Source organism: Danio rerio, chromosome 11, assembly GCF_052040795.2.
Source record: "Danio rerio strain M-AB ecotype USA chromosome 11, GRCz13ab, whole genome shotgun sequence".
In the NCBI taxonomy this organism is placed as follows: Eukaryota; Metazoa; Chordata; class Actinopteri; order Cypriniformes; family Danionidae; genus Danio; species Danio rerio.
The window spans coordinates 13,743,688-13,762,489 of NC_141031.1; the positions used below are offsets into that span (position 1 = coordinate 13,743,688).

General features: G+C 35.2%; 1 protein-coding gene across 7 annotated transcripts in view; it reads right to left on the bottom strand.

Moving 5' to 3' along the window:
• The window catches only part of elovl1b (ELOVL fatty acid elongase 1b), a 57,024-nt gene that overhangs the window by 37,817 nt on the left and 405 nt on the right, over positions 1–18,802 (bottom strand). For 6 of the 7 annotated variants that reach the window (XR_015501871.1, XM_087272130.1, XM_087272131.1 and 3 more), the window contains 1 exon segment: positions 18,682–18,766. The exons of the other annotated variant lie outside the window; for it this stretch is intronic. The gene's annotated coding sequence lies outside the window, so the exon portion shown is untranslated. 7 annotated transcript variants of the gene reach the window in all.

An 18,802-nucleotide genomic window follows, 5' to 3' on the forward strand; every position in this document is an offset into this window, starting at 1 on the left:
AAGCACCTATTTAACACAAAAATACTAAGTACAAGCTAACGTATTACGCAAGCACAAACTTTTATTTTAAATGCAAGTACTCATTTAACAACACTAGTTACAGCCTCTATAAATAGCATCTGTAAAAAGTGAAATTTCAAGAGATAGCGCTCAAAAAAATGATAATTTATGCAGCCTGCCTAGTCTCAAACCGTTTTTAAATTTTTTTCTTCTGTTAATTACGAAAGTTATTTTGAAAACTTTAATACTGACTTCCATAGCAGGGAAAATAAATATCAGAATATAAATAAAACAGAACAGAAGTCAATGGTTACAGGTTTCCAACGTTTTGCAAAGAAATCTTCTTTAGTGGTGTTCAACAGAATAAAGAAAGGTTTGATAAAAGTAACGAGTGCATAAATGATGATACTTTTCATTTTTGGGTGAACTGTCAAGGGGCAAGTTTAAACAGATTTTATTTTGGTCATGTCCAATCATGTTGGATGAGAGGAAAAAAATATCCAAGAAAAGTTCTTAAATGCTGATTTCATATCTCTAACAAAATCATTATTCAGCAATTGTAAACAATACAAAATGTAAAAAACTCATTATTAGCATATTTTAGAAAAATGATTTTTATCTTTGTAGACTCGATTGACTTGTTGCATGTTCAGACTACTTATTATTATTATTTTTTTTTATGTAGAAGAAAATTTACAGTGTTCCACACAATCACTACTATTAGCTTTCCACCATTTCCATGCCTCCAACAGCACATTGATGGAGATGATGGTCACTTAAAGAGATCCTTTTCAGTTTTAGGTGAACTACAGTTAAATCAGAATTATTAGCCCCCCTTTGAATTTTGTTTTCTTTTTTTAAATATTCCCTAAATTATGTCTAACAGAAAAAAGAAATTTTCAAAGTATGTCTGATAATTTGTTTTCCTTCTTAAAAAAGTATTCTTTGTTTTATTTTGGCTAGAATAAAAGTAGTTTTTAGTTAAAAAAAAAAACAAAAACATTTTAAGGTCAATATTATTAGCCACTTCAATAGCCCCTTTAGCTATATATTTTTTTCAATAGTCTACAGAATAAACCATCATTATACAGTAACTTGCCTAATTATCCGAACCTGCCTAGTTAACCTAATTAACCTAGTTAAGCCTTTTAAAATGTAACTTCAAGCTGTATAGAAGTGTCTTGAAGAATATCTAGTCAAATATCATTTACTGTCATCATGGATGACAAAGATAAAATAAATCAGTTATTAGAGATAAGCTATTAAAACTATAATGTTTAGAAATGTGTTGACAAAATCATCTGTTAAACAGAAATTGAGGGAAAAAAAATAAACAGGGGTCTGTGGAGAGGTAAGCGTGATCGAACACCCAATAAGGGGGGAGAACATGCTAGGAGCCCGGCGGCTAATCAGCGGGTCAATCAGAAATGATAAATAACACCTCTTTCTAGTGATTGGGCCGGAGAGACTCCCTTTTTAAGGAGAACGAGAGGAGCAGTCAGGAGAGGAAAGAGTACACACACACACAGACACAGCCTGCAAGTGCTGTGCATAAATATAATAAAATATATTGCTTACCTGATATCGCCGACCCCTTCTTCTTCTTCCCACACAACAACGAACTTTACTACAGGGTCTAATAATTCTGACTCATGTCAAGTGTATGTCGTCATTTTCTCACCTATAAGCTTGTTTGTTGAACACAAAAGACGACATTTGGAAAAAGCTGGAAAATGGTAACCGTTGACATTCATAATAGAAAAAAATACTCTGATAGTCAATAGTTACCATTTTTTTGCTTTCTCCAATTGTTATCATTTGAGTTCAACAACAGAACACCGATCATAAAGGTCATTTTGTGTGAACTATCCCTTTAAATAAAGCAGTGTTCCAGTCCCTTTACTGACTCCCAACTCAATAATACTATAGCAACCGATGCAGCCACACAGCAGAAGGTAAACACACTAATCTGATTTGATGACTAGCAATGTGAACACGAGGCTTAAAAAGCACTGCTGCAACTACCTCAGGATTTCCACACGTTATTTGACCAAAGAAGCAGTGTTGAAACAAACTTGTGATTCACTGCTGAGAGACCACGCCAAATATGAAAATCTGTGAGGCAACTGCGGATTAAACAATTAAATGTATGCAGACTAACTCAGGTTTGGTCATGTTCCACTGGTCTAAGGCGAGAGAGTAATCATTAACAGATTAAACAAACCACACAGAATGGTCTACTAAAAAAAAATCTATATAATTTTAAATCTACAAATGTTGTCTTTCCTGGTGACCACAACTGCTTTTAAAAATGTGAAGACCATGGTTGGGTGAAAAGATGAAATGCTCGAAGAAAAGTGTTCTTAGGCTTTGAGAGAAGCTCATTAGTACAATACAAATACCTCAATACTCATTGTAAACGGGAGATCGCTGTATCCGATTTTCAAGCTTGCCGGACCGGTCTATCTGCTTTCTTAAGCATAAGCTCTCTGCGCGCACGTGTGTGTGTAGTTGGACATAACAAGAGTAAGACTGTGGTTATGTTCGGAATGAAATGCTAGCTTGGTAATTACAGAAAATTATGAAAATGAAAGTATACACTACTTAGTATACAAACTATTTAAAAAACTATTTCAAAAAGGAAGTTAAAAAGGGAGAAGCAGTGTAATGTTATGTAAATGTAATGTAATGTGTATTTATATAGCGCATTTATTGTGTATGGCCATACACCCAAAGCGCTTCACAATCATGAGGGGGGTCTCTCCACACCACCACCAGTGTGCAGCATCCACTTGGATGATGCGACGGCTGCCACAGGACAACGGCGCCAGTGCGCTCACCACACACCAGCTATTGGTGGAGTGGAGAGACAGTGATAGAGCCAATTCAGTGGACGGGGATGATTGGGAGGCCATGATCGTAAGGGCCGATAGAGGGACTTTGGCCAGGACACCGGGGTTACACCCCTACTCTTTTCACAAGAAGTGCCATGGGATTTTTAATGACCACAGAGAGTCAGGACCTCGGTTTAACGTCTCATCCGAAAGACGGCGCCCACTGACAGTGTAGTGTCCCCTTCACTTTTACTGGGGCATTAGGACTCACTTAGACCTCAGGTTGAGCGCCCCCTGCTGGCCTCACTAACACCACTTCCAACAGCAACCTAGTGTTCCCTAGTGGTCTCCCATCCAGGTACTAACCAGGCTCAGCCCTGCTTAGCTTTAGTGAGTAACCGGTCTTGGGCTGCAGGGTGATATGGCTGTGGCGCAGTAGGTAGTGCTGTTGCCTCACAGCAAGAAGGTCACTGGGTGACTGGTTCGATTCTCAGCTCAGTTGGCGTTTCTATGTGGAGTTTGCATGTTCTCCCCGTGTTCGCGCAGGTTTCCTTCCGGGTGCTTCCGTTTCCCCCACAGTCCAAAGACATGCGGTACATGTGAATTGGGTAGTCTAAATTGTCCGTAGTGTATGAGTGTGTGTGTTTGTGGATGTTTCCCCGAGATGGGTTGTCGCTGTAAGGGTATCTGCTGCGTAAAAATGTGCTGGATAAGTTGGCGGTTCATTCCACTTTGGCGACCCCAGGTTAATAAAGGGACTAAACCGACAAGAAAATAAATGAATGAATTAAGTTAAAAAGAAAAGGATTTTTTTAGGAAAGCTGTTAATTATTAAATACAGAACTAGAGGATTACTTGATATTTAATACTTTATATTTATAATTTCAATATGTTGTCTCTAAAGTGTGCGAAATTTAAATTTATAAATGTTTATTTTGCTATGGCGAATAACAGAAATTAAATCCTGTAATGTTGTTCTGTTGGCTTCATCGAACATGGACATTCAGCATGCACTTGGGCGGTTTGCTGCCGAGTGTGATGCGGCTTGGATGAGAATCAGCACCTCCAAGTTCAAGGCCATGGTGCTCCACCAGAAAAAGATGGTTGGCCATCTTCAGGTTGGAGGAAAGTCCTTACCCCAGGAGGAGGAGTTCTAGTATCTCAGGGTTTTGTTCATGAGTGAGGGAAGGATGAAACGGCCGATTGGTGCAGCAGCAGCAGTAATGCGGCCGATGTACCAGTCTGTTGTGGTAAAGAAGGAGCTGTGCCGAAAGGCAAAGCTTTCAATTTATCGGTCAATCTACGTTCCTACTCTCACCTATGGTCACAAGCTTTGGGTCATGACCGAAAGGACAAAATCTCTGATACAAGCGGCTGAAATGAATTTACTTCGAAGGGTTGCAGGGCGCACTCTTATAGATAGGGTGAGGAGCTCTGACACATTTGGGAGGAGCTCGGAGTAGAGCCGCTGCTCCTCCACATCGAGAGAAGTCAGCGGAGGTGGCTCGGGCATCTGTTTCGGAAGCCTCCTGGACGCCTACCTTGGGAGGTCTTCTAGGTATGTCCCACCGGGAAGAGGCCTCGTTGAAGACCGAGGACACACTGGAGAGACCATGTCTCTCGGCTGGCCTGGGAATGCCATCGGGATCCCCCCCGGAGAAACTGGAGAAAGTGTCTAGGGAGAGGGAAGTCCGGGGTAGCGCTCCTCCTCATACTTTAGCCTCCACATCAATTTTCCTGCAAGCAAAGAAGGTCAAGGTGCTCCAGGATAGGCCAGCCTAATCACTAGATACAAACGTTATTGAACTTGTCTGGGGTAAAATAAATCCAGAGAATCTGGATGAACTCTGGGAGACCTACAAGAGTGCTTTCTTTGCCATTCCAGATGACTTAAGTTATTGAGTCATAACAGAGATGTATGCAGCCAGTTCTCCAAGCTCATGAGAGTCAAACACAATACTCATTCTTTTTCCACTGCACCATGACTTTATATTCTATACTGGACATTATTTCTGTTAAGCGACAAAACCTTTGTCTAAGCCAAGTCAGACCTTACTGTTCTAATTAAATAATTAAAAATCAAGGCATGATCATATTTTATTTATGTAAAATAAGCGTAATCTAGAGACCTTTGCCTTTCATATAAGCCACTTCTGATACCAAATGATCAACTAGAAGTCAAATTATTATTTGTTGTGGTTGGATAGGTGACATGTTTTTTGCTCAGTGAGTGCCCCTTTTTCAGATGAGATGTTAAACCGAGGTCCTGACTATGTGGTCGTTAAAAATTCCATCATGGCCTCCTAACCATACCCATATCATAGTTGGCTTCATCACTCTCTCTCCTCTCCACCAATCAGATGTGTGTGGTGTGTGATCTGGCGCAATATGGCTGCCGTCACATCATCTAGGTGGATGCTGCACACTAGTGGTGGATGAGAAGATTTCCCCCAAAATTTGTAAAGCCATTTGGGTGTCCAGAAAAGCACTATGTAATTGTAAGGCATTATTCATTATTATTATTATTATTATTATTATTATTATTATTATTATTATTATTATTATTATATAAAACCCAATAAAAAGTAAGTAAAGTAAAAAGTCTCTTTTAGTTCTTCAAAATAGCAACGCACCAGCAGTGTGCCTCAACACACCTCTTTTTTTAAGACCAGAACTCCTATGGGCGCACATATAAGCGCAAATGCATTTGCTATTTAAACAACGTGGTGCAAAACATCAAAATTACTCTTGCATCGAGCTGAAACTAGCAAATAACATTTGCGTTGCACCTTGCGCCAGGTGTATGATAGGGCCATTAAAATAAATTAGTTTTAAATTCAGTTTTACATGAGTTACTTGATTTTGTAATATGACTGGCAAAAAAATGAGATGATTGAAATTAACTAATTTTACAGACTACATTAGTACTCACCATATACTGTACCGAGGTAGTGAGTATGCTATTATAACAGCGTTTCAGAGAGAAAAAAACATAATTAACAATTAAATCTCTGCACCTCCTGCTGGCCGAACAAGCCGTACAGGAAATCTTCAATGGCAGTAAAATGTAAAAAATGTGGCCCAAGTACCAGAAACAGTCAAAAGCTGATGATAGAAGAGACAAATACAGTAGACAGAATTTAAACACCCCCGCACCTCCACTGATGTTTCATTGAGAGTCAACCGAATACAGAGTGATGAAAGACGGTCCACAGAAGTGTGTGAATACAAGCGGCTCTGACACAGAACTAGGCCACAAGAAGAATGATCAGGTTAAAGTACTTAATTTGATCTCTTTTTTAGGGTACGTCCTGATTTCTTTAGACCCTATTTTTATATCTACTGTAACTGGCACACAAACAGAGACACACTCACACTAGTGAGCACTCTGCACCTTACCTTGCATTAGAGATTGATTCATGTAACATCATATTCATGTCATCTCGAATACAAGCCACCTGAAATGTAATTCACTAGATGCTGCAGCTGATCTTTCCCATATAGATTTATTTTGTGCTCCAAAATACAGAATTATTGGAATGGAATTTTTGAAGTGCTTTCTGGGCTGCAATTACAGCCAGACCCAATGCTTTTAATTCTAGGATTTTCTGAACAAACACATTTGTTGTTAAACACACAACACAAACTGCTCTCATACAGCTTATCTACAGCCAAGATGTTACTGCTACTGTTTTGGAAAAAAAATAATAAAAAAGTCCTCTACATGTAAACTGTGGCTTGGAGAAATGACTTCTACATTGCATTTGGACTGAATTAGGTACTGTTTGAAAAGAAAACTTCAAAATCTGGAATCCTTTTATCTGTTACCTTAACAAAAACCTTGTGGACTAATGCAACATTTTAATATTCAATTTTATCATATTCTGTTGTTCAAACAGTTTACAGTCTTTGTAAACAATTTCTAGGAATGATTTGTTATGTTGCTGGGTTTTTATTTATTAATAGTATTAGTATTATCTTCTTAAACTTTTTCCCCCTTTTCTTTGCGTATGTAATATATAGACAACAAAACGAAGAATCCTTTTTCCTGAATCTTTGTCTTCAATAATAAATCTTATTAAAAAAAAAAAAAACACACCTGCAACTGTGGTGGCACATCAATATTACGCATTGGCAATCTTAATATTAGTATACAGTATATTCAGGCCCCAAGAGGCCAAAGTGTAAATTAAAATTGAATTGGTTTGATCGGAGAAATGTGAATTTTCTTGTTGATCATGATAAACTATACATCATACACTGTATACATTAGTCGTGTATATTTAAAAAAAAAAATTTTGCTATTTGGTCTGTCACCGACCAATCATTCCCCTTGCTGGCCAGCAGAGGTCATCATCACCGGACTATTGACATTACGTCATCCATTTACACTGATTGCAGACACACCTGACACGCATCCAGCAATCACTCTCCACACACATATAAGCAGCACACACATGCTGCTTCATTGCAAAGTCTTGTTCTGGCTAACACTACTGAGCGTTCTCATCCTTGCCTGCTTTCCCATTGTGATCCTGCTTCATTTACTGACCCAGTCTAGCCTGCCGCCTGCCTTGTATTTTAGCCTGAATCCCGACTTTGATCCTAGCTGCCTGCCTTTGAACTCTAGCCTGCTTACAGACTCTGATACTAGCCGCCTGCCTCTGACCCATGCCTGCATACTTATCCTGTGTTTACCTGCCGCCAGCTCAACGACTACCTACTACTGTGTTTGATGAGAGTTTGCGCACGCACAACATCTGTGTGCTATTGTTTATTAAACTGTGTTTAATAAAAAGACTGCAAATGGATCCCTCTGTGTCAGCCACTTCGTTACATGGTCAGACTTTGGTCTCTGCTAATATTAAGCAGATATTCTCTGCTTTTCACAGATACCAAACATTTACTTGTGTACATATATTGTAAAATCAATGGTCAAATTGAGCTGTTTTTCAGTGCAATAGCAGTTTATTTATAACTCTGGCAATTCTTCTATTTTTAATAAATTACCATAATTGTAAAGCACATATTCTCTGCTTTGCAAATATATCATTTACCTGAAACGTTTACAAATTGTAAAATCAATGGTCGAATATTTATTTATTTATTTTTTATTTTTTGGTGCATGTTGGTTAGGAATGCACTGATCCCGATACTCGGGAATCAGCCAGCTGGTACGGATCCAAATATAATCTTGCACGTGCGCTATATCTGTGTTTATGAGCCAACTAAGCCATTAAGGTAGCCTATTATAGGGTACTAGAACGTTGTTATGGAGGCCTACTATATCCCAAATGTTTTGAAGCCATTCCATAGTTTAATGTAAAGTGCAGCTGAATATTCACATGGTTAAATTCATGTTTACTTCAGTGCTTCCTGCCACAGCGCCTGTCAGTCATTCTCCATTTATTCACAATTCAAGCTGCGTGCTGTTTGTATGGCAATACGAAAAACTCTCAAAGTCTATTTGTATCAATTAGTTTTAATAATCATTAGAGAAATGCATTTCGTTTTGCATTAAATGGGTTCATTTTGACCTGCAACAAGGAGTTCATTGCTGTTTCTAAATCATGTTACGCCGTGTTTGTTAGACAGCAGATCGCATTCACAACACAAACTCTTCACACACAAAGTAGGTTAACCAGAAATTTTAATTAAAAAAGGCTAAACAATACATTGGACAGATCCGCAATACACTGATTTCTTCCCTTTTTGCTGCTCAGTTTTGAAAGTGTCAGCAGATATACCACAGGGCTGCGCGATGTGTCTCAGTGCTTCATTCATGCATCCAGCTGCGCAGACGTGGTGTGCGCCGCTCTGTAAGATTCTCACAATGAGTTTCTGTTTTCTCATCCATCTGACAGTTTATTCTTCCAAGGTGACTACTTTAAGTGCTGCGAATAGTTTGTAAAGCCTGGCTCATTGTGGTCAAAGTAGTTTATTATATTAATAAAAGTAAAACTAACGAGCGCAATATAATTTGTATTAACAGAAAAATGATTTAGCCTAATATAAGCTACTCTGAAACTGTGAAGATTTCACTGTTATTTTATTAGCATTAATATTTCATTTGACAGACTAGTTTGTGTTTTGGTGCTGAAGCATAAACGGACCTGGTTTTGAACTTTCTCTGTCTCACTCATGGCAAGATTTGGCGAGGGATTATTAAGTAAAACTGGCCTCAGTCAGTTTAGTTTAGTCTGTGTCAAACCTGCAGGAAAATATCAGGGTTTGCTAGGGATGGGCGAATCACTCTTAATATCAATCCCAGAGTGGGTATTGGAATCAGATCGTTGCAAGCCTGAAAATACTGATATTTGATGTAAAACTTCTAAAATGTACACTAACATAGACTGCCCCCCTTTTAAAGTGAAGACAAGTCTAGAAATGCAGCATGCATCACATATCGTTCGCTCATGTTGCTCCTTAGTTGTTTTTTCATCATGTGTCCAAGCAGCGCTTTTGGCTACAGTGAATGAGAAATAAAAGAATAACAGACAAAAAAATGTATTTTTTTAGATTATTTTTAATGCATGTTTTTTTTTTTTTTTTTTTAAGACAGAAGTGTTAAGAAAAAATAAATAAATAAATAAATAAATATATATAAATATAAATATATATATATATATATATATATATATATATATATATATATATATATATATATATATATATATATATATATAAACACCACTATTACATACTAGATTTTAAAACTCTGCCTGTTCATCTGACAGAAAATAATCATATAAACTAAGAATAGTTTGAGTAGATAGTGAGCAAATTGTGTATAGTTAACCATAATTTATTTGTTATATTATTAACCATAATTTATTTGTTATAATATTATAGTATATAATCTTTTTTAATTATTAAAGTATATTTTACATTTTTATAGTTAATATTCTTTAACTTTACAATTTCTTACTTCTGTTAAACACAAAACAAGAAAATCTGAAGAATATTACCAAAAAAAGCAGTCAATGACATCTATATTAAGAAACAAACAACATCTATTCTGTACGTGTATATGGATATTAATGGCTGCTTTTCCCTACATTCTTTGGTATATCTTCCTGTGTGTTCAACAGAAAAAAAAACTCAGAGGTTTGTTTAAAAAAAAAAAAAAAAAAGGCTGATGAGTAAATGATGACAAAATTTTCAACGGTCTCTTTAAACAAGCTTATATTTTGTTAATCAACAGCAGGAAGTAACTAAGTTTCATTCTTTTGAAACAATCCATCAAATTACTCTATTAAGCAGGAACAAGACGGTACAGCTCTCCTTCAAAGAAGTAAATCAAGAGCTTCTGCAGGAAACACACAAAGACAAGAAAATGACTCTCATTCCAGCAAGTCCTAACCAAAAACTTGAAAAGCTTGACAGAAAAGGCATCACTCACAGGTGAGTTTAGTTTATTGCTGCCGTTAAACGACAAGTGTCATCCAAAAATCTTTTTTCCAGCTCGACTAGTCTTTACAGGAGAAACTTTTTTTCCTACACAAACTGTCCAAACAACAAAAACTCCTGCAACTGCACTAATGCCCTCACCGTAGAAGTGGAAATCTGAGACTATCCCATAACAAGTGGCCTCTGTGTAGGTGTTGAGGGTGCGGTTATGACTGAACTTCATTGGCTTCAAACTCAAGCTGCGTTTACCCTAGTAAACTTGATACAGAATGTAATACAGGTTTCCGTTAGGAAAAATAAAAAACATAGGTCCTGTCATCATTAAGCCATAATACATCGTCAAGAGTACTTAAAGGAATAGTTCAGCCACAAATTAAAGATTTACACCATTTACTCACCCTCAAGGTGTTCCAAACCTTAGAGTTCCTTGATACTGCTGAACACAAAACTAAATAACAGTATCCATTTACATCTTTATATATATATATATATATATATATATATATATATATATATATATAAATGAAAGTCTATAATTACTTATCTGCAGCTTTCTTCAAAGTACTTTATTTTTTGTTAAGGTGCACCTATGATACAAATGATCTTTTGGAAGCTGTTTGGAGAGGTGTGTATGCACTGTATAGTGTGTCCATAGATATACTGGAGTGATAGAAAGACAACAAATCGCTTTCTTACTTTCTTGACATTAAAATAGGATCCAAATCCTATTTTATAATAGGATCCTAATCTTATTTTGAGACCCAACGCAATGTGAGGTAGAGGTGCGGTTTCTCTAAACACCAAATTGATTGACAGTCGCGCATTAACATGTGTCCGTATTAACGCATATAATCATATCAACAAGACAGGACATGCAGAAATCTAATGGGATTGAAAGATCTGTTCAGCTTTCTGTGGTCATCATCATCAAATCAAGAATGGGTTTTACAAGTTTGAAAATGTTTTTAAAACGGTGCATGTTTGTAATGAATTACAGCAATTTTACCCTCCCCTAAGGGACATCTTCGTCTTTCTTGTCTGTCACTGTGCTGTTTACCTACACGAAGGCTACACGCATCAGTGAGCAATCTCTTTGGCTCTGACACGCTTGTGAGAATGGTGGGCAGGGAGGAACCAGGTAATTTTCATTAAAGGCATAGGCAACAGCAACAAAGTACACAAAGGTATAATATATAATGATGTTCTGAGCTGAAAATTTACAAACACATTCAGGGAACAAAAAAGACTTATTTTAAATCTTGAAAAGGGGGTAAAACAGGTGCCCTTTAAAGAAAAAGAAAAAAAAAAACTCAAACAGGTTGGTCCCTTTATCACTTTACAGTGGCTTCAAACTTCATTTAAAAACTGGCTGCAATTTAATTAATATATGCACTGCCAGTCTAAAAACACAGTGCAGTACTGTGTTGTTGATATATCATCTTCTTACTTCTTAGTAGATTCAGCAGCTTTGTTCACAATAAATGCAACAAACTCATTTCACAACAGAGTCTGGATTGCTATAAATACACATGATAAGTGCACAACATGCACCAACCATCATTCCAAACTGGGAGGGAGATAAACCAGTTCTTGCATAGAAAGGAGAAAGAAAATAGAATGTTTTTTTTTCAATAGTTTAATGCTAATTAAGTGCCTGGAGTAAGTATTTATAATCATTTTTCTTAGTTTTTCCTCATTTATGACCTTGGACCACAAAACCAGTCATAAGAGTCAATGTTTGAAATTGAGCTCCGTATATACACATCATCTTAAAGCTGATTAAATAAGCTTTCCATTGACATAAACTTTGCTAGGATAGAGCCAAAATCTGGAATTTTAAATTGATATTCAGTTGTTGTTTTTTTCCTTTACTTAAATTGATGGAACCCCACTGACTTCAATTGAATGGCTATGGTTCCATTTAAAAATCTACTTTACTATTCTGATAAAGGGGGGGGGGGGGGGGTCACATATCTTGGATGGAATTTTTCCAAAACTAAAAGTAAATATTTATGACCTAATGTTTCTCTATAGTGGCTCAGTGGTTACCACTGTTGTCTCACAGCAAGAAGAGTCCTGGGCTAAGAGGCCTTTCTGTGTGGAATTTGGATGCTCCAGCAACTAGATTAACTGAATAAACTAAATTGGCCATAGTGTATGAGTATGTGTGTGTTTCCCCAGCACTGGGGGTTTATGAGTTGGTTTACTCCAAGTGATATTTGCCTGCCATTCTCTGCAATTGTGAAAGAACAATGAAATTTTCATTTTGCACAAACCGGGTGAACAATAATGCCTCATTCACATTAGCAGTGACATTATAGCTTTATAGCTGCCTGTCACTCAAATCTGTGGCGATTGAAACCATTAGTGGGCATTCCCACCTTGAGGTTGCTTGGGTAACGTTTACGATGATATTCACAGAGACCGAATGAGTTTACATGCTGCTGAAAGTAAACATTGTTCAGAGAAAGCACTACATAGGAATGGAATCAGTGCATAAAATGCTTGATTACAAAGATGATTTTGGAAAAAAAAAAAAAAAAGTGTGTTCTCTGTCATTGTGGCTATTTATCTGCTGCAAACAAATGTTTACAGCACAGAGAATACAACCGGGCTTTGCAGAAGTTGAGAGAAGAACACGTGAGCTCTACTTTGCCTTTACGCTTGACATACCCACTTTGTCGCCAACGGTCAATGTCGCTTGTATAGTCGCCATACCTTACTACTGACAATTTGTGTTTAATTTCTGAAAATTTATAAACAAATTTGAATAAATAAAATTTTTATCTAAATAAATAAAAAAACGCAAATCAAAATCACAATATCTGTTAAAAAAATTAATAAAAATTGCAATTAGATATTTTCCCTAAATCGCATAACCCTACTAGAAACTACTGTTTGTTCGTTTCTACAGCGCCATCTGCTGTTAGAAACTAAGCTCGGAATCCACTAATAAGCATTTTGAAATTCTCCAAATGGATTTTTTACCACAGCTTTACAAAATTCAAAAACTAGAAAAAAAAGAAAAAAAAATTATATATATAATATTTACATATATATATAAATATATTAATATATATTTACACACACTGTAAAATGTCAGAAATTCATGCACATTTACATACAATAACATTATTATATATCATAAAATATAGTCTATATGACATTATCGATGTCACAATCAAATACTGTTTAAATAGTTGCTCTCCCTGAAAGAGAAACCAAATTCCACACTGGAAGAGACTGATATAAAAAAAATTTGAAAAAGTGTGCGAGCTGTCACATTAGTTAAGTGCTTTGATTACCTTACTCAGTGCTGTATTATGATAGGAATGAATGATGAACGAATGTGTCAGAGGAATGTGTCTTTTCAGGAATGAAAAGAATCAAACTAATGTTATTGTTTGATCCAGCAAGCCTGAATAACGTGTCTGAAGTGTGATGTACCAGTTTTACACCTCATGCACCGAAACAACATTAAATGATACATGCTTTCTCATTGCTCCATTAAGTATTTCTTCATCATTACAAATGATGTTGATGTCACAGTGACAAACAAATCAGATATGAAATCGATTCAACTTTTCAAAAAACACAGTGAATTTCTATGGTATGATATCATAACTCAAACTGCTACACTGATGTTAAAACAATACTACAAAAAAACAGACAAATAAATACATGAATAATAAATACATAATATGAATTTTAAAAAAAGAAAAAAACTTTTTTTTTTTTAATGAGTTATGATAAAATATTTGAAATTTTTGCCATCAAATGGAGCCTTATTATCTTTATCCCTACCGCTGCTTCTTAGTCGGTGCTGTTTCACTATAGGCTAGAGCACCCGAGAGGTGAACCCAGAGCTGAAAATACAAACAGCTGATAACAATCAGATTACCTGCAGTGGTTTCAGTCATTCACAGGTGGTTTAATGTTGGTTTTAAAAAAATCTGCCTAAATATTAAATTAGCTCAAAATGCATAAATAAATGCTTTTTTTTATTGCTGATAGAATTTTTTTCTTGGGAACTGGTACATCACAAGAAATACTGTAATCGAAACAATTTTTCTTATATTTGTGTAGCCCTAATTAATCAATTTAAAAAAAATTAATGAATGAAGTTATCGAAACACTAAGCAACAACATTGCATATTAGATTTTTTCTCATATTTTCTGAATATTTGTACAGCCCTATTAAATAAATAAAACTATTTTTAATGAATAAATGAATGAAGTTAACCAAAACACTAAACAAGAATATAGATTTTTGACCATATCTTCCAAATATTTGTGAGGCCCTAAATATAAATATAATATTTTTTTATGAATGAAAGAAGTTAAATTGAAACACTAAATATTTTCAGAGTATTTATGTGGCCCTAATAAATAAAAAAAAAAAAAACTTGAATGAATGAATAAAAGAATGAACAAATGAATAAAGTCAATCGAAACACTAAACAACAACATTACAAAATAGATTTTTTTACCATGTTTTCTAAATATTTGTGCGACCCTAATAATTAAATAAACTATTTTTTAAATGAATGAGTGAATGAATCAAGAAAGTTAATCGAAACACTAAACAAAAATAATGTATACCAGATTTCTGAATATTCATGCAGCCCTAATAAACAAATAAAAATGGAATGAATGAATTAATGAATAAATGAAGGTAAGAAATAAAGCTAATCGAAAGAATATTGTATAACAGATATGGGGCTCTATTTTGACGGCGTGTCAAAAACCCGCTTTGCGCTGTGGCGCATAGTCTAAAAGGGTTGATTTTATTTTTTTAATGAGTTATAGGTGTGTTTTGAGAATAAACCAATCAGAGTCTCATCTCCCATTCCCTTTAAGAGTCAGTTGCATCTCGACAAGTGGAAAAACTGAGCATTTCACTAGCAAGAAAACAGTGAAACAGAGCATCTGCAGCGCGAGAATGACAGATAAATTAACTTTAACTTTCGCTCTCATGGATAGGGAAACCTTGTACGCACAGACATCAATTAGCTTATAAATAATTCATTTAGTTTGTTAAGCACAAATATTAGTTTCAAAACTATTTCTAAATTCAGTTCTAATTTCCAGCAAACGAATAAATGAACAATAATAACAAAGTGTGGTGAAAAACCTGAGTTATATCCCAATACACATGCTGTGCCCCATATGGTCTAAAACCTGACAGGTGGACAAATCTAAGCTTAAAATAAAATAATATAAATACGCATATAATAAATAATACTGCTAATAATAATAATAATAACACTATACAAAAGCAAATTATCATGAATGAACTGAAAAGGCCCCCCGAGATGAAGAAGGCATTAGGCATTAAGGCAGTGGTTTTTATATTTATGTAGACTAGAAAATAATATATTTTTTAATATTTCATTCCTTTATATTTATGTCCTATATATATCCTTAAAGTTTTAATTCTTTTTCACATGTAAAGATATTTGCGTATTGCTCTACATCTTGTGTGTATTAAGCAGTGTGTAAGGGAGGCGCACAACTAACTTAATTTTAATTAAATTAATAAATAAAACAAAAAAACGAAATTAATTAAGTTAATTTCTGTTGAACTACATGAGCTCCAAGAGATTTCCGTGCAATTCAAAGAGACAAAAATAGTTGATCTATAAATTGTTCAGAATCTTTAATATTTCTTGAATATGTTGACACATTATCAGTAAAACCTTTTTAAAACCTTTTGCCTCTTTTTGTGCAACTTAAAAAACTTCCCTATTTCAATGTTTAAATATCATTTTGTATCACATAAAACCAACCAAAAAATCTCACTCAGACCTTACAAACCAAAACTTTCCTGTCTCTTACAGTAAACAACTGCCAAGAAAAAAAGAGAAGTGGGCTTTTTACATTTATGTAACGAAGAAAAAGAGGTAGCAACAGATCCTATCAACTGCAATGTGTGTGTAACAGATATCACCCAAATTATATTTTTCTTCGAAATAAAATTAAGATGAATGAAACTGATGCATGGATGAACAGCTCACAATAAGTAAATAATAAAAAAATAGGAGTAATTGTCAATTTGATGTCAACTTTATGAAAAACAAGATATAACAATTTATTATAATAAGACCTTCAAGTTAAACCCTAGCTAGCAAATTTATCAAAAGCAACTTTGCGAGTATGACTTCAGTACATGATAGAAAATTAAACAAGCACACACTGTAATACATCCAGGAACAGTGAAACTTGACTAATATAAACATTACTGGGCAATCTTTTGTCTCTTAATAACAGCGCCTACCAGTCCACAAAAGTAGAACGTAAAAGGTTAATGGGTGTAACAAACTTGGCAAGGTCTCATTCATCCCTTCGGCGGAAACTAACTGAACTGTGAGGGAACTTACAAAAGCACTTAGCAAGCGAAATCTTTCACCACATTAACAGTAGAGACGAAGCTCTCCTCTAAGGTTCAGTTAAAACATTATCTGTGGCTCCAAAAGTCCATTCATTTAGCAATTGAAGAGTAAACTTGCACTGTAAAAAATGCTGGGTGCCACACAATTCCTTCATGTAGTCCCGAAGTTAAATTAATGGTTTTTACAAATTTAAATGGATTGAACATATACCAATTCAGTTGTGCCAAAAAATACTTTAGAATTGAGTTGATTCAGCTCATTTTAAATAAGTAGTTTGATCAAGCAGCAATTTTCACAATACATGCTGCCATTAGTTTGAACAAGCAGCAATCATTATTATTATTATTATTATTATTGAGTATACTTTCAATACAAAACACAGCAACTGTACAGTAAACACCATTTAAACGTTAGGCTAAATAACATTTCCAAAAAGGGAGGGTCACCTTCACTCAAGGTCAAAAACTTCTGAAAGCAAGATCACTGACAGTCAGCTACACAAAAAAATGTAAACCAGAGTAAAAATCCACTGCCTCTCCAAATGTAGAATTAAATCAATCACCTATTACAATTTAAAGTATAACTTGTCAACTGGTTTGTGGTAAATAACTAGACAATTGAAAGAAGTTTGAGAAAGGCCCTAGCTACCAAGTTTTTCTAAAGCAACTTAATGCAGTTTGTGAGTGTGACTTCGGCTTATTAAGGAAAATTAAACAAGCACACACTGAAAAATATCTATGAACAGCATAAACAGACATGAAAGCATTAGTTAGAGTTGATTTTTCATTATGATCAACCACACCGCTCTTAAATTAAATGAATATGCCGTTTAAGATGCCCTGGACAAAGTAAGTGGCTTTGACTTCCCATTATAATGTATACAGTACACTTTAAAGAGACAGTTCACCCAAAAATGAAAATTCGGTCATCACTCACTCACCCTTCACCTGGTCCAAACCTGTTTGGCTTTCTTTTGAACTCAAGTTAATATATTTTGAGGACAGCAGGAAACATGTAACCATTGACTTCCATAATATTTGTTTTTAATACTAAATAAGTCAATGATTATCGGTTTTCACCTTTCTATGCGAAAAAAGAAACTAGTAAAAGTTTTAAAACCACATGAGTAAACAGTGAGTTAATTTTCAATATTTGGGTGAACTATCACGTTGTGTCACTTCAGATAACTAATTACAGCAACAGGAAAGAATGGCCAACACAGGAAGACAGCTTTTGTCGACACAGAGATCACTGCACAACATACACAGAATGTCTTTCATTTTAAAATACAAAAGGTTTCAGGAAGAACATTTTAACACCAACCAAACCATTCAACTATACATTAAGGTACTATACACATTAAACGTTCCTGACACAAGCCAATAAATGAACAATAAAAATAGTTCTTCAATATAACTGCTGTGAAAACCCAGTGTTAAACCATCCTTTTTAGGAGTGCAGCAAAAATTATGATAACTGAAGCAGATCTACTATGTAGCCTACTTAATGTAGAGTCTAAAAACAGAAAGGATGGTAAATAAATGTGTTAAGGTAAAGCTGGTCCTATATTCACACATTCAGACTTTCTCCTTAATAATTTCTTTTGAGGAAAATATTATTTGCAAATTCCAAATATCGAAAGCATAGCAGCAAAGCACTATTAAAAGTACAACATTGTTCACAGTCAAATAGACAGAGGTAATGTTGTTTTGAAATCATACTAGCATGTGATTCCAGTACCATGGTAAACAATATAGGGAGCATTGCCACTAATTTAATCAGTACAAAAATGTAAAACTACTTTTACCTCAATAATAAATGTTTGGCTACATGATCCCTTTCTAGTACCTTTAGTCTTCTCTTAATCGTCAACCATCCTCTCATTTTGTATACGTTTGTTGGTGTATCAAATGTACATCATGCAATTTCCTTTATTTGTAAACATTACAAAACATACAGCTTCCATTTACAAAGTCATAGGATACTTATTATGCTTTGGCAATACAAATGTAGTTTTGTAGAAAAAGAACTATGGAAAGACTCACCAAGAAAAAAAATGAGTGCTCGTGCTCTGTCAGAAATTCTTTCAAACGGTTTTGGCACCTTCAGATTCCGACTACCAGGACACACCTGAACAAAAGACAGGAAACGCACGCGATGAGCGTT